Source organism: Canis lupus, chromosome 35 (genome assembly GCF_048164855.1).
Source record: "Canis lupus baileyi chromosome 35, mCanLup2.hap1, whole genome shotgun sequence".
NCBI classification, from domain to species: Eukaryota; Metazoa; Chordata; class Mammalia; order Carnivora; family Canidae; genus Canis; species Canis lupus.
The window spans coordinates 16,113,888-16,139,243 of NC_132872.1; the positions used below are offsets into that span (position 1 = coordinate 16,113,888).

At 36.8% G+C, this 25,356-nt stretch overlaps 1 long non-coding RNA gene across 1 annotated transcript in view; it reads right to left on the bottom strand.

The window, feature by feature from the left end:
* The window catches only part of LOC140624698 (uncharacterized), a 37,376-nt gene extending 12,028 nt beyond the window's left edge, over nt 1–25,348 (bottom strand). The window contains exons 1-2 of the long non-coding RNA XR_012024155.1: nt 25,173–25,348; nt 22,084–22,192 (exon numbers count right to left, since the gene is read on the bottom strand). This is a non-coding gene — a long non-coding RNA (uncharacterized lncRNA). The remainder of the gene's footprint in view (nt 1–22,083; nt 22,193–25,172) is intronic.
* Between the last annotated feature and the right edge of the window lie 8 nt (nt 25,349–25,356).

Below are 25,356 nucleotides of genomic sequence, written 5' to 3' on the forward strand. Positions count from 1 at the left end.
GCCAGTTAACTTGAAAATAGAGATGAAGTGGAAAAGCCTAGCAAAACAGAATCCAATAGAATCCAATAGAAATAAAAAAAATCTAAATAATCTCATATCTAGTAATATGATCCTTGGCTATAGATCTTTCCACAAAGAAAACCTTAGACTTAGACAATTTCATTAATGTTCATCCAAAGACTTACTAAAGAAAAAAAGAATTACACAAAGTGTCCCAAAAGAGAGAAAAAACATATTTTCTAATTCATTATAGAAGCCCAGAATAAACTTGGTATCAAAAGTTGAAACAGTCATTACAATGTAAAAAAAAAAAAAAAAAAGCATTACTGAACAATCTGTACTATAAACACAGATGCAAGACCTATATGCAAAGATTCTAAACAACATATTAGGAAACCACATTTTTTCATATATATAATGTACACTGACCAAGCTATGATTATTTCATGAATGCCAAATTGGTTAACATTGGAAAACCAATATAACTCACCACATTAACAGAAAGAAGAAAAGTCATCATTGATCATGTCAATAATCCATTCATGATATAAAAGGAATAATTTTTTTACTCTGATAAGGAACTTCTATACAGACCCTCCAACACACATCAAAGTTAATAGTGATATTTAACTTCCCTACTGAGACTGAGAACAAGACTAATAAGATGCTAGTGTCATCACTTTTATTCAACCTTGTACTGGACTTTCCAGGGAAAGGAAAATAAATTAAAAAAATATATGGTTTTGGAAGGAAAAATAAAACTATAATTATTTATAAATTAGAAAATTTAAAAAGAGTCTACAGATAAATATCAGAATTAATAAGCAGACTGAGTATAGGCAAACCATAAAACAGGCATTTAACTATAGAGAAAATGCTTAGGGTTGCTGGAAGGGAGGTGGGCAAGGCGATGGGTTGAATGAGTGATGGGTATTAAGGACCTGCACTGGGTGTTTTATGTAAGTGATGAATCACAAAATTCTACTTCTGAAACTAGTATTATGCTATTATGTCAACTAACTGGAATTTAGATAAAACCAAAGGAAAGAAGGAAGGAAGGAAGGAAGAAAAGAAGGAAGGAAGGGGAAAAAGAAAGAAAGAAAGAAAGAAAGAAAGAAAGAAAGAAAGAAAGAAAGAAAGAAAGAAAGAAAGAAAGAAAGAAGGAAGGAAGGAAGGAAGGAAGGAAGGAAGGAAGGAAGGAAGGAAGGAAGAAAGAAAAAGAAAGAAAGAAAAAGAAAGAAAAGAAAAGAAAGAAAGAAAAAAAGAAAAGAAAGAAAAGAAGAGCAGAAAAGAAAGAGGGAGGGGAAATGGAGGGAGGGAGGGAGAAAGAATGGAAGGAAGGTCAGTCACAAGATACAAAATTAAAGCCCAAGTGTCCATTGTATTTCTATCTACCAGCAGTAAATAGAAAATGAATTTTTAAAAAAAAATCACACCTGCTACAAATAAAACAATAAAAAACAGTAGGAGTAAACTAATGAATTACGTTCTATTTCCTCGGAGGAAATCTCTACTAGAATACTACAAGACATTATTGAAATAAATTAAATAAATGGAAGGATATATGGTGTTCTTGGATTAGAAGATTCACTAGTATAAGGATAATCTTTTTTAAACTGATATCGTTTCAGTGCAATTCTAATAAAAAGATTAGTAAACTTTTTGTTTTTTAATTCTGGTGGAATTTGTCAAGTATATTCTAAAATGCATGTGTAAATGCAAATGACCAAGTCAAAACAAACTAAAAGAAAATTTCTAGAGTTTACTACTAGATATAAAGCTGCAGTAATTAAAATACTCTAATATTGATTCAGCTCTTTATACACACAATCTCCTGATAAATGACAAAGGTGTCACTGCCTTGTGAAGAAAGATATTCTTTTTAAATAGATGGGGCACTTCATTGCCCATATTTTTAAAAAAAGTGAATCTTATCCCCTTCCCCACCTCTTATTACACAAGTATAAATTCTTGTTAGATTGAAAGCAAATGTGAAAGTTAAAAAATAAAGTTCCTAGAAGACAACATATGTCTTTGTCCATTGGGGCTGCTATAACAAAATATCACAGATCGGGTGGCTTACAAGCAATAGGAATTTACTGCTCACAGTTCTGGAGTTTGGAAGTCCAAGATCAGGGTGCCAACTTCGTCAGATTTTGGTAATGGCCCTCTTCCAGGTTGTACTTTTTACTGCATTCTCACACAGTGGAAGAGGCTAAGGAACTCTGTGGGGTCTCTTTCATGAGGGCTCTACTCTACTGACTTAGGCATCTCCAAATGTCCCAACTTCTAATACTATCATGTTGGGCATCAGGATTTCAACACATGAATTTGGGAGGACAAAAATATCTAGGCCATACCAACATACAGTAACATATCTATGACTGTGGTACAGGTGACACTTTGTTCTATGGGACAGAAAAACTACTGACTATATAAAAGACAAGTATTGATCAGATGATTACAACAAAAATGAGAGATTCTATTTATTAAAATACACCATACACAAACTCAAAATTTGACAAATTCAGAAATGGGAAAGGATATTGTTTAAGTATACGCACAAACACATAAAAGCAAAGGACTCATACGGAGAATATATAAAGCATTCCTATAAATCAAGCATAAAAGGCTACCCAATCGAAAACAGTAACAATGTTTATTTAGCCAGGCACTCTCAAAAAGTCACATCCACTTCGTCATTTACAAATGTGACACACCTATAAATATATTTGGATGAAATGACATGATAGCTGGGATTTGCTTCAAAATCGCCCAGCACAGTAAGGGCCCGTAGCATGAAAACAAAAATGGGACGGGAGTGGCAATGCTTGATAACTACTGCAGCTGTTTGATGGGGATATGAGAGCCTTAGAGCTAGTGTTGTGTCTTAACATGTTCCAGGATAAATATTCAAAAAGAAAAAGAAAAACTGTAGGTAAGAAAAGTCAGGATGTATCATGGTTCTGAATAGTGGCCAAGTATGCCATAGAAGCTTTGCTATATTCGCGTATAGAAGCACTAGGACCCACAGAGGTCATACAGTGAAAAGGTGAAATTATTTTTGAATCCTAAACTCCCATTTAGCTTTTCAATAAATTCCAATATTGGATGTTATGTGAGGCTGTCTCTTCTTTGCAAACTTAAAGATTTTCATATATTGAATAAATTCATTGAGAACTATTTGCTCATTCATTTAGCAAGTATTTATTTAGTATTTGTATGCTGGGAGAAAATATGAAATATTTGCATAACATGGTTTTATTCTCTAGGTTCTTTTAAGACATGAGCTATCAAAGTAACAAGTTGTGTGTGTGTGTGTGCGCGCGTGTGTGTGTATAGAGCAAACGTACTGACTTTCTCAGTGATTTAATTTTTTACTCTCACTTATGATCATTGTGAACATGTGTATATATATATAGGAGCTAAAGGGACAAATCAGCTATGTTCATTCAACTAAAATAATTGAAACAAAAACAGAGTTTTCTGGAGCTACTACATTCTCTCAAGAAGACCCTAGTGCAATTAACCAAACTGTATTGATTTATAATGGCAGTTTCATTTTTAAAAATAAAAAATAGGAAAAGTATTTCATTTTATACTAATTGCATTAAAATAAAACATATGGTAATAGACAATATAAAGGTAAAATTTTATATAAATTCTTCTTCATCCTCTCCTTTTACAGGTATGTAAATTCCAAGAGTCTGTATCCTATAAAATTTTATATCCCTCCAAATGTTGCATACAGTAAGCACTTAGTAAACAGCTTACTTAAAATGAAGATATATATTTGTATATTATTTGAAAAACAGTGTACTATTATTTCAAGTAATTTATATTTAAGCATTTTCTGAGATCTGAAAGTAAAATTATAGTATTTTTTGATATTCTCTCTGTATAAAATATAACTGAAATGAATATTAATTACTTGCAAAACTCATATTGTACAATTACAGTAACAGAAATAATTTTATATTTCAAAATCCATTATTAAATGTAAGGGTTTTTTTGTTCATACTCATTTCCTAAAATTTTTCAATTTGAAATTGGAATACACTATTAATTTCAGATTCAGTGTTTTGCCTATCTCAAAGTTTATGTGTTCCTCTTTATCAAGTTGTTTGAAAATTTGCAAGTGTCAGCTGATTGAATGCTAAAGAAAACTGGAGTACAATTGAATTGTGTGCCGTTGATGAAATTCACTTTAATTTGTATCCATAATCTAATTTGAGTATTATCCAATTTTAGAAGGCTCATTTCTAGGAAGCCAGAAATTAAAATTCCCAGGAGTATAGTACTATTTAGGTCAAATCCAGGTTCCAAACTTAATGATTTGATTTACTTATCCCTTACCTTGTTAGATTACAGGTACAAGAAATTATGTCTTCTAATATAGTTATATGAGCATTGCAATAGTCAGGAAAAACAGAAGACTTGTCTCCCCAAAATGTCTGCATTCTCATCCTTGGTACCATTTAGATGTTATGTTACATTGCAAGAGGGAGTTAAGGTTGCAGATAAAATTCAAGTTTCTAATCAGGTGACTTTAAATTGGGAGATTTTTCTCAATTATCTGGGAAAGTCCAATATAATCACGAGGGACATTAAAGGATAGAGGCAGGAGGAGAAGTCCTTTTAGAGTAATGAAACATGAAAAGACTCGATTGGACATTCGCCATATAGATAAGGAAGATCCATCTGGATTCTGTTTCTGCTTATGGTACTCTTGGTAGGTCAGTTATCAAAGACTCTGCCAAGCTAGCTGCATATGCACACATTCTTGGGAGACCAGAGGAAAATTTCTAGAGAGGAAATTGCTTTGGACTGAATTGTGCCGCACCCCAAATTCTAGAAACTTTAACCTCCAATGAGACTGCATTTGGAGTAAGAAAGTGGTTACAGTTAAGTAAGGTCATATGGGTGGGGCTCTAATATGATCAGTGCCCTAATAAGGGACAACGAAGAGCTCACTCTCTATGATGTAAGGACACAGTAGGAGAGAGGCTGTCTTCACATCAGGAAGACAGCTCTCAAGATGCCTGGGTGGCTCAGCGGTTGAGTGTCTGCCTTTGGCTCAGGCCGTGACCCTAGTTCAGGGATCAAGTCCCACATGGGGCTCCCTGCATGAAGCCTTCTTCTCCCTCTCCCTCTGTCTCTGTCTCTCATTAATGAATAAAATCTTTAAAATATTTTTTTTTTAAAGGAAGACAGCTAGCTCTCTTTAGGACCCAAATATGCTGGGATGCTGATGTCAGACTTCTGGCCTCCGGAACGGGAAGAAAATAAATTTCTATTTTTTAAGCCACCCTGTCTATGGTTACTTTGTTATGCTAGCCCATGCAGACTAATACAGAAACATATTGAGTTAGATGAGGACAAGACAGATTTTTTTATTGCAAAATTCTTAAAGATTTGAATTCTTGAATTTTAGGGTGGCAGTGACTGTGGTTCTCTCACTCCTTGAAGGCTGGATTGACCTCAGGCCTTAGTTTCTTCTAGCTCCAGCTCATGTAATTGTGGGTCAGTCCTCCTCTGCCACAGGGATTGTTAAGGTGTCGTTCATAATGTCCATCTCTACCTTTCCGCTCTCTTTTACCCTGTGTTTCCCTGACCTCCTTGAAGTTGCTTCAAGAGTCAAGCTTTCATAGTACTTTCCCTGTTTCTTCTCAGAAGTACGTTACCATTACTGGCATGTCTTACATGGGTCCAAAACTACTAACAAGGACAGAAAACAAATGGTAAAAGAGCTTAGAGCAGAATAAACAGAAATCATTGCATCCCACATTCTAGTCCGTGGTATTCTAAGTGGCTGCATTCACTTTAAATGTGTATGGTTCACAGGGGCTGTGGCTGAGAATAGATATAGACATAAATACAGAGAAAGAGAAAGAAAGAAATAGACTTTTTATTATTATTTTTTTTTAGAAATAGACTTTTTAAAAGACATTTCAATGATTCATAAAATAATGAATTGTTCCATATGGAAGGTTATTAAATGAGAATAGTACTTAAAAATGACTTTGATTTTTCCTGTGTGTCTTTTGGATTTATTAGTATTTCTTTTTATATCAAGTTTCTTTTATATCAAGAAACTAGATCCACTAAGCACCTGGGTGACTCAGTGGGTTAAAGTACCTGCCTTTGGCTCAGGTCTTGATTCCAGGGTCCTAGGATTGAGACCTGCTGGGTTCCCTGCTGAGTGGGGAGTCTGCTTCTCCCTCTGCCCCTCCCCTTCATTCATGATTGTTCTCTCTCTCTCTCTCTGAAATAAATAAATAAAAATCTTAAAAAAGAGAAACTAGATCCACAAAAAACTCCTTGCTAAATTCTCATGAAAAAATATACTATGTTTTTTATGACTCAAATCTTATTCTTTTATTAATTCATTGGTTACTCCCTTTAACAGTATTGATGGGTTTATTAACAATCATAGGCAAAGAAACACAGTGCGTGGCATGTGATGGGGTGTGGCATCCATTGGGGCAGATGAGGAGTGGCTCCTCTTCCTTGATCACTCACAGCAAATGAGAAGAAGCCCAGTTCTTTGTCCACAGACAACAACTATCACTAAAGCACAGTGGGCAAATGTGTGTATTCTGTACACTATACATCTTATTTTGTCTCCTGGTTCTAGTTTTAATCTCATGGAGTAACACCTCTGTGTCATCTATTGTATAACAGTAGTAGTGAAAGAAAGAAGGAGCCTTTTTCTCATTACATAAAATCTAGGGAAGAAAATCTTTGGAAGTGGACTAAGAGAAGTTTGTGCTCTCCTGGAAGATATAAAAGAAAACTATGGGTGTTAAAATCCCTGAATCTTTTTATAACCATTATGTTGTTAATTACCACAGATTTTATTAAATGATAAAAGACGGGCTCCACTTGCCCTTTGCTGAAGATTATCCAGCCACACAGAGAAATCAAATTAGAAATTTGGTATCCTTAAATCTGTAGACCTTTCCTGTGTGTGCTGAGAGTTTAGAACCCGTCATCATCTTAGGACTTGCCACTGTATAATGACTGGAAGTGACTCTAGGGAAGAGTATGAAATGAATGAGATAGAGAAGGTACGCTGTTCCACCCCTTTTTCATCCCCAAATCTTAGCACCATCATACGCCGATATACTCATTTCCACCAAAACAATGTGAAGAAAGGTCTGTTTTTACCTTATCCAATCAGAGCCACTACCTCAGTAAGTTAGAGAAAGCAGCAATTAAGACAACTAATACTTTCACTACCCAACTGTCATATCATTGTTCAGGATCAATGACCAGGATCTCTGCCTCCTGGGACGTCTGGGGAGATGCTGGCCAGGTGACAACTGTAACTGCAACATCAACTATACACACACACACACACACACACACACACACACACCCTATTGCACTTTAATCTAAGCTGCTTCCAAAAACTTCCTATCACTGTCTTGCTTTGCAATTGCAATAAAACAGACTAGGAATGAATGAGTTCTGGCCAGAATACAGAATAAAAGATTTAAAAAATCACAGAAGGAAATATATTCTCCGTACTCAGGTAACACCCAGGCAAGAGGAAGTGACTTCAAAGAGACGTCTCTTAGTGTATGCCCTGTGTTTACTTCAGGCTGCAAGCCCCCAACACATGCTTTCTTGCCCCACTGGACTTTATTCATAAAACATAAATTCAAAGATAACTTTATTAACAATTCCAAGTTAGAAACTTCAAAGCATCATGCCCCAACCACAAGCCCTACTGAATCTGGCACCCTGTGGTGACTCACTGAAGTAAGTTTCTAGACGCAAGATGGAACTGTTCCCAAGTAGGGTGCCACACTGGCACGCTGGAACTTCGATAGCTTTTGTGACACTGTAAATGCTCCCTTTGACCAGAATGGCAATCTGGTCATCTACTCAGCCAATCCCCCAAAGCCAAGCCAGCTCTGTGCTCCATACTTACTTCTTTGTTCCCTATTCAATACCCTCTAAAAGCTTCTCACCTTCTGCCCTGTTTTGCAATTTTCTTGACTGCTTTGTGAAGTTTTAAATAAAGTTTGTTTGTATAACCTAAATTGCCTTCTTTAATTATTTTTTTAGCAGACTACACTGGTCACATACCCATAAAGCCAGAACTAGATGGATGGCATCTAGATAGAGAAAGGAGGAGATGTGTGAGTAAAATGAGTATCTGCTAAAGAATTCCAACTTGCTTTCCGCACAAGGAAATGTTATTTATCACATGTTTTGAAATAGGAAGATTTTATCCATCATTGTCCCCAAAGATCTTTTCTTTTCTAGACAGAATGCCCAGGAAATTATCAGTATTGCTAAAACTCAAATAAACCATCAAAACCAAAACAAAAGCAGTAATAAATATTATGAAAGTCACATTATAAAACAGCAGTATTTAGAGACTCTTATAACATAGAAGGTAATTCTGAGAACCATCTTGATGTTCATGACTCAACTGCTCAACGTCTCTACCTTTAAGAATTTATTCTTCACCAGCGTGAGAGCAGAGGACTGTAATTTATAAGTATATGTAACTATGTCCTACAGGCCAAATTGCCATTACAACACATGAAAAGTTGAAATCCAAGAGTGAAGCATCGCCTGGGACTGTGGACTTTGAAACCCAAACATAGCCAGGCTTTGGGAAATAGTCTCACAGTTTGTGCTTATTTCTTATTAAGCAGCTGTTTTTCAGGAAGCAGCAAAAAAACACATGTTGTTTTGTTCTATTTTTCTAAAGGAAATAAGGGAGTTCCCAGATTCTAAGTAGTATGCTTGTATTCCTAATCATGCACAAAAGTCTCAGAAAAGGTGATTGTTAAACCAACTAGTTGTTTTGTTTTTAGAAGCCTTCAGGAAAATGCAGCATTATTCCTAACACTTTCCACTAAAGCAGCAGCAACTTCCATAGAAACTTGCCTGTACAAAGCTCTTGTTTCACAGCAGAGAGACCGGTGGAGAGAAAGCTCAAGTATGAGAAAGGTGAGGGTAAATTCAAAATCACAAGAGTCCATGGGAGCGACACAGTGGCCAAAGAACACAAAAACCACATAGTGAGCTTTTGACACCCTGAGAGTGGCTCAGGAGTTCTTTATTATTCAAACAACAACAAAAAAAGATTATTTTTCCCTGACAAAGATTAGTATAGGCCATTGAACAAGAAGGAGCTCTTGGGACCACAATGTGCTAGGTCTTGGTTCTCACAGAAGTTTTCTTTCCTCTAATGAATGCCCAGTGTTAATGATTTGCAGAGCTATCTGTAATCCCCATGAAGGATACTCCAGATGGAGCCACTCTGTCCTCGTCATCTCTCTGCACTCTCTTATGTTAGCAGCGGGGAGACCCTCAAAACTGGAGATTTGCAATGTAAAGAAAAAGACACAATTTATTATTCAGCCGGATGGATGTTGCCCATATGTCCATGTGTGACAACAGTGTTCTCTTTTCCTACATATGACTTTAAAAGGGATAAATTAAAACTGCAGCCTTGAGTAGGTATGGGGCACATGAATGCCCTCTTGATGTTTAATTGCAGGGGAAGTGATCCCTGGAAATGAGCCAAGGTATCTTGTAAATCCAACAGCCTTCATTTAGTGCTGCCTCTGCCTCACTGACACCGAGGTGCTATGATCTTATTCACTGCCCCATACCAAAAAGCTGTGTGCAATTTTCTGCTCTGTCTGGTAAGGATGATTTAGCCATTGTTATGTTTAGGTCATAGTTAATTTAATCACTCCTAATGTTAATGCACTGTAATGCATATGTTAATACTCATAGCATGCTGCTTAGGGGACCTTTGGGTTCTTTAGTGTCAGCCCATTTCACTGGCATGGACCAGGTTCAGGAAGTTTCTTTCACAAAAGCATTTTGCACTCATTAATTCTTACAATGCTCTTGAGTATGAGGCAGATTATACTCAAAGCTGTAGCAGCAGTACTAGAAGAAATAGTATTTTCTGGTACTTTCCTACATACATAGCCTTCTTTGACATTCTTTGCCAAAAAAAGATTCGGTTACCAGCTAGGCATCACACTTTTATTACCTACGGCCTGTAGCTGGTGGAAGTCTGGTGTTAGAATCCTGCTGTGCCTGACATGGTGCTCAGGGAAACGATCCCTTCCCTGATACACTTGCAAACATCTATTATAACCTATCTGGAAGGACCACAATCACCCAGACATTACCTCTGACCACAGCATTGCCAATAAATATTTATTTACAGTCCTTAGGAAAATTTTTGGTTTATTTCAGGTATTATCAATGAATCAGGGACTCCTACTATAATATTATATCTAAAAGTTACTCTAGAGATCATCTCATTCAGCACACCTGAATGTCAAAGAAGATAGGTCATTTCCCCAAGAGCATTCAGCTAATTAGTGTCAGAGATGGTAGTAAGGTGGATTTCCAGAATCTCTGTCCCTTCACTCCAGCTCTCCTGTCAAAGCCTTGCCTGAACTCTGTGGAAGCTTTAGATCCTAGGATCAATGTACTTGGTCTCTGAGGGCAGTGCTAAATGACCACCCATCATTTGACGAGAGAATATTGAGCACTTACCAAGTGCTGGACACTGGACTTAAGAGTAGGGATACAGTTATAAAAGCCATATTGAGTCACTATGTTCAGAGAAATCTCTATTTTAGGCCATATTTCTGGCACCCAACCTGCCGTCTGATATTTTTCAGATAGGTCTGGAAAAACTCCTCTTATTTTGTTGGGTAAAATTAGAAGATAGAAAGTAATGTCCATTTTCAATGGGGCTGACACCTGCAAGTAGGACTTAAACACTTTAGAATATAACCTATGAAATAGGTAAATATGCAGCTGGGATGATAACCATAAGCAACTGGTTTTATATAAATAATGAAATTAAGGCCAAAGTGTCTTTTTATTAGCTATAAACTGGGGGGGGGGAGGGAAAGTGCATTTAGTAGGTACGTAGAATAGAAGAAGAGCACAATGGAAGTGACATATTGGAATTAATCATTTCTTCTCTAATTTATTAGAACTGCTTCCTGTGGGAGATGAGATTTCAAGAACTGTTTGAGTGATGAAGAAAAGGGAATTTGTCAGGGAGAATCAGAAGTTTTGTGAGAGAAAGCAATTTGCTCAAGGTCACTTAACTAGCCAGTGTCAGAGTACAGAATTAAACACACTGAAAAGAAATGAATGTTTCTATAGTGAGTCTCTTATAAGAACACCTTCAAGCTGATGTCAAGAATTTCCTCCAGGAGGTAGATGAGAATTATAGTAACCTTCGTGAAATTACACATTGTGTCTCGGAGAAAAGGGGCTCTGAGATTTTTTGACTGAGAAATCTGGGTTCCAAGGGCAGATCTAAACTTCCCTTCCATATTACCCAGGAAGATGCTTTTCAAATTTGTATTGAACCTAGAGCAAGACAAAAAACACCCCTCTGAAAAAGATGAAAAGTTACTTCACTTAACCTTTCTTCATCTGACAAATTTAATCCCCATTTTCCTCTTGAAAATAAGAGTAATAAATGAATGTAAACATTCATGACAGTATGTCTGTCAAGAATCTCTCCCAACTAATTAACCTGAGTAAGAATGGAGCAAAGCAAGCAACTTGGCTGATCACATAAATGCCAAGTCAGAGAGAAATTTCTTTCAATTAGTCGTATCATCTGGACCTGAAAGTACCTTCCTTATGATCTCCACACTTCCCAGCCCTGACTACTCTGTTCCTTGCTTGTTCTTCATAGTAAGCATCCCTATTTAAAGTTATATTACTTTTTTCCAGATTCTCTTTCCCCTCACTGGAGTGAAAGCTCTATGAAGGCAGAGTCCTCTTAGTTCACTGCTGCAGCCACAGCACTTAGAATAGGACCTAGTACATAACTAACATTCAATAACTATTTGTTAAATAAATGTCTAAGAAATGTCATGAAATACTCAAAGTAATTGTTTTTGTTTTTCCAAATGACAGCAAAACACTCAGAGAGTGAAATTATTGAATAAAAACAAAGGGTAAAGAAAAGTCATTTTCCATGATACAATGTTTCTCTATTTTTAAATAGTGTATTTTATATATTGGGACAGTATCTTCTAGTGCAATGTCTAGGATTTCGCCTATATATACATGGGAGCTTCATCTGAGACACGAAAAGCCTAGAGATCATGCATTAAAAATGATCAATGGAAATAAGAATACATTTTTTTAAACGTACATCTTATCTCAGAATCAAAGAAGTCCAGATAAGAAATAATACGGTTTCTTAAAAGATAGTATGACTATAGGAATGGTCACAGATCTTAAGAATCTGTTACATCTGGGATTTGGATCTTAGATCTGCTATTCACTGAGCCTGTGACCTTGGGGGAACATAGCCACAGTGAGATTTCATTTCTCTCTCAGTTAATTGGATAAAATAACATTCACCTTACACTAATGTTGTTAATATTATAATAATACAAATTATCAGAATGCTGTTTATATACTACTGATATGTTATATAATGTCATCATCGTCACCTTAGTAAGTCATGTAGCTAAAGCCTGAGGCACAGTAAAGTTAACCAATTCTTGTTCCTGCCCAGTCCACCTTGCACCATCCACTGTCTATTTCCCCAACATCTTTTTCCACCCAACCCGCACTGCCCATAGTGCCAAGTGCATGGCATGTTTAAGGTATCAGTGGATTTAGATGTATTTCCAAGTTTAGTAATAAGTGGATTGGGGAAGATGGGTGTTAAACCACTCAATCAGCTGTGGATCATAAAGCATCTTATCTGCATGTTTTCGGATCTTGTAAGCTTTCTAAGATGCATCTTAGTGACTTGCATGCACACTCTATTTCTCCTGCAAGATTGTATGTGCCTCAAAGGTAGGAGGTGAATGTTTATCATCATTGTGTGCCTCACAGAATCTTAGTATCCTTCACATTGGTAGTGCTTAAAAGCACTGTTTAATGATTAAACATGAATTTGATGAGGATCTCAGACAAATTTTTGCCTTCACCATATATAATATGTGCATTTAATCATTATACAGCTGTACAAATTAAAGTTATAATTTTTAAGCCTTATCCTAATACTGTACTATTGTTCTGCAAATTAATTTTCAGTGAAAATTCAAGTTTTTGTGATTTATCTTAGTACCTTTTTACTAATGAAGTTAAGCAACATTTCTTAGAGTATTTTGTTTCCTAGCCTATGAATGTGTATTTATAATCTTTAGTGTTTTGTATGCTAAATTGTTTATTTGAAAGAAATTGGTACTTTTGTTGTTGTTATATGTTCTGAACACTTCCAGCCAATAGCTTGTCATTTCATTTTGTTTAATGTAATTTTTTAAGAGAAATTTTTTATTTTAATGCCACCAAATTTGAAAGTTTTAAAATTTATGTTTATTTATTTTTAAAATAGATATATCCAAAGTTGGCTGGACGCCTTAAAAATAGCCTCCTATATTTTCCCTATCATGCTGAAGCATAACTTTTACTTTAGGATTTTACTCTACCAAGATAGATTTTTTTTAATTATATGGTGTGAGGTAGAGATTTGTTTGTTTTTTTCCAATTTGGATAACTAACTCCCAATAGCAGTTTCTAAGTGATCCATCTTTTCCTTATAGATTTACAATAACACTGCTGAGGCATTTGAAGTGTTCATATGCATGCAGGGCTCTATTTGGATCTATTGGTTTTTCTCTTCTTGTGATAATTCCATTGACTTAATTACCAAAGATTTACTTTAAACACTGATACCTGGTAAGGTGAGTCCCTCTCAATGACTTCATGTTCTGGTTTGTTTTGCTTTGTATCGTCTATTCTCAGTGCATAATACTTGATGATTTTGGAAAACTCAATCATATTGAAAGAGTACTTATGGTTTTATCTACTTTTTAAAATTCTATCATTTCTAGGTGTTTGTATTGAGGCTTCTGAGGTGATTTTTACAGATGCTAATGCATCTTTACTGCATTTCTCTTGGATTACTTTATCTGCCTACCAGAACAGGCAACATAATTTGTGGGGCCCAACATAAAATGAAAATGTGATGCCCCTTAATTGAAAGTTATTAAGAATGTCAAGATGGTAAAAAAACAGAGCATTGAACGAAGCACTCTAACCTTTCTAAACATGTAGGTGTCATTCCCATGGAGCCAGTTCTACTGTCCAGTCACATGCTTGAGTCAACTGCTACATGCTTTTGACTCATTCCTCATGATCTCCCCTTCAGCCAGTTTAATGCCTGTTTCTGGAGGTTCCATGTAAGTCCACAGCCCTTGCCAGTCCTATGATTCTCTTCTAAATTCCTTCACAATTTCATACTTGGTGTCCCCACAGTTATAACTAGGGCTTCATAGTGCCTGGGAGAGCTCAGTTATCAGATCTGCCATATACATCTCTTGGTTGTAGTAATGTTGGCAAATTTAATAAATATTTATACCTCATAACTTTGTATCTGGTATAATCAAGAAGAAGGCATGACACATATAATTAGAAAGATAAGTCTAACACAACTGGCAAAACAGAAAAAAAAATAGAAGATAATATAAGATAGGAGAGCCCGTAATATTAAGAAAAACGCAGCTGGGTTCACATATCAGTTCTATTACCTCTTAGCTGCAAGTTACTTAACCTATCCGAGCTTCAGCTTCCTCTTTTTCAAAAATGGGGATAAAAATACTGCTTACCTCAGAGTGCTATGTGTAAATTAGATACAAAGTCTGTAAAGCACTTGGTGGAATTACTAAAGAATCATATATAATCAGGACTCTTTATTGTAGTTATTAAATTATGAAATTGTCTTACATAAGTGAAATGTTTATGGGAGTTCAGAAAAGAAAGTGTTGTTTAAGCAATAAGGGAAGGGTTCATGCAGTATACAAGACAACTAGGTCTTCTCCCCATCTCCACCATGATCCCACTTTTTTTTTTAAGATTTTATTTATCCATTCATGAGAATACACAGAGAGGAGAGAGAGAGAGAGAGAGAGAGAGAAAGAGAGAGAGAGAGAGAGGCAGAGACACAGGCAGAGGGAGAAGCAGGCTCCATGCAGGGAACCTGACGTGGGACTCAATCCCGGGTCTCCAGGATCACACCCTAGGCTGAAGGCGGTACTAAATTGCTGAGCCACCTGGACTGCCCAGATCCCACTTGTTTAAGTAAACACCACTATTCCCTCAAATTCTCACAATAACCTTCTAACAGGCACCACTGTTTCTTACTCTTCACTCTTTAGAAACCATTCTTCACAGAGTAGCCAGTGTAATAGTTTTAAAACATATAACATTTCCCACCCTTCCACCACTTACGAGCATTCCAGTAGTATTCCAGGACACCTGTAAGTCACAATCCTTACCATGGCTTAGAAGTTCCTACATGATCTACTACTCTTGCTTACCTCTCAGAATTTTTCTTCTACTGCTTTCCATTCTACTGAATGACTTCCTAATATTTTAAGTTTCACTGGCCATCTTTCTGTCCCTTGGGTAATTAAACTTGGTTCCTGACTCAGGCCTTCATGCTCAAAGTTCTTTCTGGCTAGAAAGTTCTCATCCCAGATCTCCATATGGCCAGCCCCTTCCCAATGCCAAGGTTTTAACCCAAATGTGACCTTTCTAGGAAAGTTCTTTCATTTTAAATTTTGCTCAATTCACTTACCATCTATTTTATCTTAAGCATTTTTTTTTCATAGCACTATCTGAAATTGTATTAATTTGTGAGTTCATTACAGGTTTCCACCCACTAGAACCAAAGTTCTTTTAGAGGGAAAGCCATGCTTGTTTTGTCTAGGTTTCTATTTCCTGTGGTTAGTTGCTAGATTAATAAATATGTATTGAGTGAATTAATAAATTCTAGAGGTTTAAGAGGGGGAGGGAATGGGGATAGTCTGGAGCTTTCCAGAGGAACAATATAATACACAGGACAGTGGAGATGAACGTGGCATGCAAAAAGTGTGAGAAGACTTTAAGTGTGAGAGCTTTAATGTTGAAGCCATCGCTTTTGCAATTATACAGTGAATTCCTTCAAGCCAGGGAATTGGTGACCCCAGATCCCAGTGCAGTGTGTAACTTATATTAGGTTTTCAATAAATGGTTGTTGAAATGAATTAGTTGATTTCTCTTAAATAGTGCACAAATACATTTATAGTTCCAGTCTTAAGCGCAGGAAAGACTTTCTTTTTTCCTTTATTAGAAAAAACTCTTTTGTATTAGTTATCAGCAATGAATTGTGAGGAAAAGCAGGTCACATAGGTGCTGTAGTATGAACAAACATAGGTTTTATTTAATCACTAAGATGGCATCTAACAAATTTATCAGTTGAGGTTTATGATGGTGGTTGGGGTAGAGATTCACTTAACTGCATATATTTGAAGGTGACCTGTGAATTCATTTTACATCAAAGCTTAAAAGGATGACTTTCTGGGCAGATTGTTTAGGAGACGAAAGGAACTTCTGCCCTCAGCTGAATATGTCACTAGTACAGCTGGAATGCAGTGCTACCACCCTCAGGAAGTGAGTCAGTCCTTGCAATTGCCTGACCCTGAACGTTCAAAGGCACCCAAAAGTTTCCTTGGCATTTCAGTGGCAGGGACATTTGATCAAAATGTATTTACGTCCAACACGAAACTTAGTATGTGAAGTTATTCTCACTTCCTCTAAGTGACTATAAAAGGTCTGGATGAAGAGTTGGAAGTAGAAAGAAAAAGAGAAATGACTTATTGTTTGCAAAGAGGAAAACAACAGGTGCCAGCATATTAAACAGAAGTTTAATGCAGATCACAAGGACTCATGGAGAAGTAGGTGATGTGAATTTGACTGCCCACGTAGTCTTGAATCTCATTGAAAACTGTGATAGATTCATTTATCTTTCCCCTCCAAAACACATAGCAGATATTACTTTAGAAAGTAAGTATAGACAGGTGCTCAATTCAGAAAAATGGGTCATGGATTGACTCTATACTCACTTTGCTGATCTCTTTTGCCAGCTTTTGGTCTCATGTTAAACAAAGATTAATTGACTACTCCTCTGTTCAAGATATAAGGTTAAATCCCTGGTCTCAAAGACTTTAATATATGGTAGGAAAAGTCTTGTAAGTATAGCAGCAGCTAAAATACATATGAAGAATAAGGGCCATAGGAAAAAAAGAAAGAGCAGATATAGGCCACCTAAATAGTATCACAAAGTAAAATTTGTGTGTCACTGTTTAAGTTGATAGATGAGTCTCAGGAGAAGTGAACAATGAAAATCTAAATAAAAAGATCCTCTTGTGGGTTTTAGGATTGAGAAACATTTTAAAATAGGGGAAATGGAAACAAGTAATGAAGGAGCCTGACTACAGGTATCGAAGTGGTGGCAGGGGGGCATGTGATAAGAAACACCAAATGGTGGGGATCCCTGGGTGGCGCAGCGGTTTGGCGCCTGCCTTTGGCCCAGGGCGCGATCCTGGAGACCCGGGATTGAATCCCACATTGGGCTCCTGGTGCATGGAGCCTGCTTCTCCCTCTGCCTATGTCTCTGCCTCTCTCTCTCTCTCTGTGACTATCATTAATAAAAAATTAAAAAAAAAAAAAAAGAAACACCAAATGGCCCCTTTAGGACTTAGGTAAATGAGCCACATTGGGCCCACAGACCATTCTTAAATAGAATCTAACTGATTGCAAAGACAGTATGTGTGGCTGAACTAGGTTTGAATCTGTATACACTTTTCAAATCAGAATTTAGGGGGAAATGATGCAAACATCATTCTTTTCATTTGAGAAATAGAAATTAATTTAAGGATAGGGATAGGGTTAAATGTGATAATGTCAGAAACATAAGCACTCAGAAAAGGGTAGTTCTTAGCCTATATTGCATACCATCTGGCTATGCATATTCTCACCAAGTAAAGGAAACACCAAAGCTGTTTACCTTGATATTTTGAATTATAAATCTAGAAGACCTGAAATAGCATAGTAGCTACATCCACAAGAAACAAAAATGCCAGAGGTGGTAGAAAATCAATAGCAATGGAAGCAAGGTCAAATAAGGTGATGAAAGGCAGTTTCATTTGTCAGCTAGGCAAATAGCTTCATATTTCATGTGGGCTAATTATGGTGCTTGTGGATAAGTAGGATGTACAAGAAACAATTTCCAAATAGTCTTTCTTTGTTTAAGTGATAAAAAACTAAGCTACTTTAAAAGGGAGGAGGAGTCCTGAGAAGCAAAATGTCCATTTTCATTCTGGATTAATGATTACTATCCAAGTGTGAAATTAGATAAATACACATTCCTTCATGCCGAGCAAAAATTTGAAGTGTCCAGGGATTTCTGACAGTGTCACACAGTGTCTCTGTTTTTTCTTTCTGCTTATTTCTCACAATTTGCAGAATGGTGTCAAAATGTTTGTCACTATGATAGAGCAAAAGAGAGAAAAGAGAAACAAGAGGGCAGCCCGGGTGGCTCAGCAGTTTAGCACCGCCTTCAGCCCAGGTGTGATCCTGGAGACCGGGGATCGAGTCCCACATCAGGGTCCCAGCATGAAGCCTGCTTCTCCCTCTGCCTGTGTCTCTGCCCCCGCCCCCCTCTGTGTGTCTCTTACGAATAAATAAATAAAATCTTAAAAAAAGAAAAGAAAAGAGAGACAAGAGGTTTTATCATTTGCCAAAAGCATACTGCAAATCACTTCCAAAGCTCTTTGGCTCCCTGATAAAGCAGATGAAAAGCAAAAATATGGTTCTGTGTAAAGTAAGGTAATCTTCTATTTTAGTGATTCTGGAAAAGATCTCACATAAGCCTCTCTTAAGAAAGAGGAGGTTGGGCAATTGGGTGGCTCAGCAGGTTAAGTGTCTGACTCTTGATTTTGGCTCAGGTCATGATATTTTCTAGAAGTAAAAGAGTCAATTTGCAAATTGAAAAAGCATATTATGCCTCAGAGAAGAATATTTAATGTAGAATGATGAGCACCAGTATATGTCTTAGTAGAATTACTGGACTTTGAAGATATATAAAAAATAAAGAATTTTCTGAGCATCCATAACCAAGAAAGAAGAGAAAGGAAGGAAGCAAGGAGGGAAGGAAGGAAGACAGGAAAGAAGGAAGGAATAAAAGGAAGGAAGCAAGAAAGGAAGAAAGAAAAGGAAGGAAGGAAAGAAGGAAGGAAGGAAGGAAGGAAGGAAGGAAGGAAGGAAGGAAGGAAGGAAGGAAGGAAGAGAGGGTATCCTTATACACTGATTCATCTTCTCCACTTTTTTCCAGCAACATTCAGGGGGAATTGCAGCAACTGATTTAAAAAAAAAAAATCTTAGGAACAGGATAAGCTCTCAAGAAACTTTTTAATAAAAACTATATTTGTTTCTGATAGAACAACAGGGTAATGAAGCCTGATTTTTTTTTTTTTTGCACATTTGCTATAATTTGTTCAGTCAAAGAACTTTTCACTAACTTCCTTCATGGTTTGATATGAATAAGAAAGTTCTGCCACATTGAAGATATTTTCAGAGCAGAGCAAGCAAACAATGACAATCATGCACCAGAAAGAGGCTCTGTTTTTCCTATGCAGGAGTTTTATGATGCTGCTAGACATTCTCCTCCCCACTGGGAGGGAGAAAGGTAGAGCAATCCCAGAATATGTAGTACATTTCATCAGGAAAAAATAAACTGTCTATATCAAGGGGGCTACGATTTGTTCTGGTGTGCACAACAATCTTCTGGTTCATATTACGCAGTGACATAAAATTCTCCATCCTCAATCTAGGTAAAGAGGGTGAAGTATCCCTAACCTGGCTACACAATCAGATCCTGTGAGATCTGCTGGAATTCAATAATAAACACTCACAGACCTTGTTGATTCAATATTCAATTTGACACATTTGGATAAAGCCAACATTGCCCAGCTGTTTCCCCAACAAGGTGGCTAGGGAAGCAAGATTGCATTGGAGAAGCCTCAACAAAGAGCTGACATTTCAGCAAATTTGAAGGGGCACATTAGATGACCCAGAAAATGCCATTCCAGCATTGCAAGAGCAGACGTCGCCAGGTCAGAGGGAATGGAGAGTACATAGGTACAACTAGCCTCCCCTGTTCTTCCAACAGGGAGCATACACTGGGAAGCTGTCCAACGTGTTTGAAAAGTTTGGTAAAGAGTCTTGATTTTTATAACTCACCATTTCAAAAAGTCAAAATGCACTGCTTACTGAATTTTCAACTTCCAAGCAGGAATTTTTTTTTTGAGAGAAGGCTGTCAGCTCATGTATTGTATTTCAAAGGTCTCAGAAAATACATGTTTGTCTTGCCCTTAGGCCTCATTAGGACTGGTGTGAATGCCATAATTTTCATTTTTCTTACGGGAAATAGAAGGTGAGGAATAATAAGTAAAGTGACATTAAATATTTTCTGAGCTGCTATCAGATTATATTCTTGTTTTCACCCCTTGTCACTGACCTAACATACCCCTTAAATACAAATGCACATACTTATGCATATAATAATCATCTGAAGAGCAGCATTATTTAGATTTCACATTTCAAAAGCTCCTTCTGTCCCTCTGAATCAATTCTGACTAAAACACTTAGAGAAAGGAGAAGTCAGTGGCTCATTCAAAAATCAACCAGTAAGAAGTTGACTTATTTGACATCCCTAGAGGCAAACCTCCAGATAAAGAAAGTATCAGATAGCAATACTGGTAAGTGTTCCTCTCTCTTTTCTTGCTTCTCTCACGGTTGAGTGACAATATCAGTTCCCTGTTTAGAGGGCAGCAAAATAGGATGGTTCACAGCCCTTATTGCTCATGTCCTGCAGCAGAAAGAAAGTGAGGAGAAGCTGACAAAGATATCTCACCCTCAAACAGCCTTTATGCCAAACAGAAATCCTTTTAGCCACTGGGCTCCTATGATAACTATTATTTCCATTCTGTGGAAAAGAGTCAGCTAGCAGAGGAGTTGAATTACAGAATCGTATAATTGAATATATTTCAAAAACTCTGGCTACAGTCAGTTTAGCAACCAATATTTTAGCTTTGGACTTTTGGTGAGTCAAATTTTATTGAATATGGTCCTGCTCTTTCCTATCAGATATTTAAGAATTTATGTATTCATGTATTTATTTATTTATTTATTTATTTATTTATTTATTTATTTATTTGAGAGAGAGTGTCTGAGTTGGTGGTGGGAAGCAGAGGGAGAGGGGCAAGCAGACTTCACGCTGAGTCAAGCCCAACATAGAACTCAGTCTCATGACCCTGAGATCAAGACTGGAGCCGAAATCAAGAGTCAGATGCTTAACAACTGAGTCACCAGGAGCTCCTTTTCTCTATTAGATTTTAATACCAACTAGTAAATACCATATGCAGAAATTATATATTTAACTGTTTGTCACCAGAAATCATTTACACAAGTGTCCACTCAGCCTAGAGAGAAAAATTGGGGCATATAAGATACTGCACTGCAGAACTATTCAACACAGAAACAGGAAATTGTTAACAATTTTTTTAAAAGATTTTATTTGAGAGAGAGGGAGATAGCAAGAGAGGGAGCACAAGCAGTGGGGAGAAGGAGAAGCAGGCTCCCTGCTGAGCAGGGAGTCCATGTGGGGTTCGTTCCCAAGACTGCAGGATCATGACCTGAGCCGAAAGCAGACACTTAACCGGCTGAGCCACCCAGGTGCCCCTTGTTAGCAAGTTTTAAAGGTGACTGTCACTTTTAAAAAACAGCTTTTATGCCACACTTAATTAAAGTGTTGCATTCATTTGGATATGCTGTTGGCAAATCATGCTGCAAGTACATATCTGTTTATGGCTCATCAGGTATCATTTTAAAGTACAGATAATGAAGGTTTTTCTTGTCAATGGACTAAATGACTAGCCAACTGGCCATTCTCCCAGTGTGATATAAACAGCTGTGAAACTCCACTGGCTGATGTTCTATAATTTTAAATGAATGTATAAATGCGTAAATGATAATTTCTGGTTTCTTTTATTTGGGTCAGCCCTCCTGATATCATTTTGGTTTGTTGGTGTCTGGCCAACCGTCTATCACTGGCAATACCTTGGTTATTAAAACATACCATATGCATCTACCAATCATCTATGTTTAAAAAAATATCAGTTATCTAGTCTACTAAAATCCAGAAATTATGTCACTTACTTCATAAATGTGTTCCCCAACTCAGCCTTCTGTGATGTTCTCATGGCTCACGTTTCCTTCCCATCTCCAAAAGGAAGAAATCCAGCTTGGATCCATTTTTCACTTCTTTCTAGCCCCAAATGAGTGTGTGTGTGTTAGTCTCTGAGTGAGTAAGTGAGTGAATGCATTGGGGTGAGTTCTACTGAAGATGAGAAATAAGGAGGGAAAGTATATCAACATTTCTCTCCTCAGAATAAAGCGTCTTAGATAAATAGGTTCAGCAGGTGTACCCCAAGGAAACACTTTTACTGCCCACAAATTAAAATATCATCAGTAAATAATAGTCTGGGTTTATAGAAGAATGCCTCGGGTTTAACAGGCATAGGAGTTACCTTGAGACTTGCTCAGTTCTGGTCCTCAGACCAGATTTTGAATAACAAGGTAACAGACCATATGTGTTCCTTAAAAAGGTGCAATTATTCTTATATATCAAAATTATGCAATCATCCTATTTTAGGGAGTCCCAAAGATGATTCTGTGTAATACTACTTAAGTTTGATTTTATAAAAAGGATTTGGCAGTCATGAAATTTCAGGAAATGATCACTATTTTTTCCTCCTGGAGATTTCAAATGTAATATTACCATACCAAAAGGTAGAAGAAATGCTACCATCAAAAAATTGCTTTACATTAATTTAATTCAATGTCTCCTGCACTTATTTCATAAACATTTTTAAGCATAACACCTATAAAGGGAAGAAGTAGTTTTCCATGGAATGCAATTTATAAATGCTGTTTAGAATATGCTATTCATGTTTGTATTATTTTGTTTTCAAATTCTCTAAATTATGAGGATTCAGGAGCAGGTACAGAACACACATAGGAAAAAAGATATAGGATTTGGAGATGCAGAGTTGTGCTTGAACTATACTTTGGGAACCAAAAAAGCAATGGTCCTTATGGTGGAGAGGAGTATGTGGAAGTGTGTGGAAACAGCCAGAAGAACCCACTAGGCTCAGGTATAGGATATTTGAATCTAGCCCTAGAAAAGAAGCATTTTAGCCAAGAATAAGGCTAGTGACCACAGTTTTTGTCTTCAGGGAAAGACCTCCACCAAAAAGTGATGTTCTTTTTTTTTAAGATTTTATTTGTTTATTTTAGAGAGAGAGCAAGAGCCAGCAAGAGTGAGGAGGGCTCAATCTCATGACTCTGAAATCATGGCCTGAGCTGAAACCAAGAGTTAGACATTTAAATGACTGAGCCACCCAGGTGCCCCCCAAAATGTCTGATGTTCTTGGTGACACTGGTAAGTAAGGTCTCAGAGCTGAATTGTGTGTGATTTAGAAAAAATAAAAATAAAATCATGAAATATCATGATTTGGGGGCATTAGAAATTTTAGATCTTATATTTATAATATCTAAAACATGTGTAAATGAAAGCCCTTATTAGATACAACACCAAAACAGCGCTAATTAAAATAGGGGCATAAAGGAACGGAAGAGAAAATAAACAATAGGACAGACACATAAAGCTGTAACATAAAAGAACAATTACAAATTGGCTGAGATCCAAAAAGGAGAGAAGAGAATAAAGGGTCTTGATGACAATTAGAGACACGACACAGGGTATGTGCCCTCCTGCTCCCTTCATACTCCTTAACACTTTCTTGTAAAAGGTCATCTTCAGGCTATTTTGGTATGGTTATATATAATGTAGAACTACATTGAAAATAGGTTACGGGGCTTGATGTGGGGGACATAAAATTGACCACTTTCCCTTTACTTTTATGAACAGTCATAGTGTTGGACTATTTTTTGCTTGATGTAATTATTTCAGAGGAGCTGCAGATAAAATTTGTTCCCACATAATACTATTTAATGGTGGGACTAGCTACTTAGTTATTGCATATAAGTAAGTCAAACAGAGTGAGGTATTAAGAATTTTGTGACAATCTCATGTACTGTCATCCTTTAGAGAGGCTGTGGGGCTCCAGGAAGAGGGTCTTGGGGAATCCATGCTAAATGTTCTAAATTAAACAATTATTTAAAATTATTTAAAATTCAACAGAAGCATGTATTTAAACCATTTACTGGAAACTGGTCAAAAATGAAAGCACTGCAAACTTTATGGTTTCCTAGAGGCTATAATTTTTGGCTGCTCTTAGTGATATTTCAGAAAAACGCATATGGGTTAAGACCACCTTCCAGATGCCCTAATTTAAGTGCTATATTGTATGAAAGTATTAAATAAACTTTATTTAGCAATTTGTAGTTCTTTCATCTCAGCAATCTAAATTCACGAAACAATGTGACTGTGCATACATACTACTATATTAATATAACATTCACTAAAGTCTATGAGAAAGTTTACTTTATGATTAAATAGTGGGAAGTCAAAATTTGCAGGCTGCTATAAGATATTTAGGAATGTTTCATAATACTTTAAATTGCCATCAAATGCCCAGAAGTCAGAGAAATAAGACTAAAGAATTTGTTAAAGATTATTTTCTTAGTTTGGGAAAATTTCAGGGTATAAGTGTTAATTCACAGTATGGGTACACATAGTTAAAAAGATGTATGAAACTATTTGATAATATTTTGATCACACTGATCTGCAAGCGAACTTTATTTGAGGTTTAAAAAAGGTGCAGTGGGAATGAGAGGTACAGGCTTGCGGTTATGGAGTAAGTCATGGGGATGAAAGGTACAGATAGGGGATAGAATCAATGGTATTGTAACAACCTTGCATGGTGACAGATAGTAGCTACACTTGTGGTGAGCCTGCCATAAGGTATAGACTTACAGAATCACTATGTTGTACACCTGCAAGTAGTGTAAAATCGTGGGTCAACTATACTTTAATAATTTTAAAAACAATCGCATGTGTTCAACTAAGAGGCAGAGACTATGGGGCTAACAGGTTACCTACAACATGAATTTCTTTTCCTTCTAGATGTCCCAGAGTTTGAAGGGCAGCAGTCATTACCCCTGTAATAGAGGGCTCATGAATGAATGGGGGGTTTATAGGACCTTCTGTGTTATTTTCCTAGGGCTGCCATAATAAAATACCATAAACTACGTGGTCTAAATGACAGAAATTTATGTCTCACCGTTATAGAGGGTAGAAGACCAAGATCAAGGTGTCAACAAGGCCTCGCTCTCTCTGAAGGCATGAGGGAAGGATCTATTCCAAGTTGGATTCTGTTGTTTACAGTAGCATAACTCCAACATTCACATGGTATTCTCCCTGTGTGCACGTCTGTGTCCAAATTTCTCCTTTTCATAAGGATACAT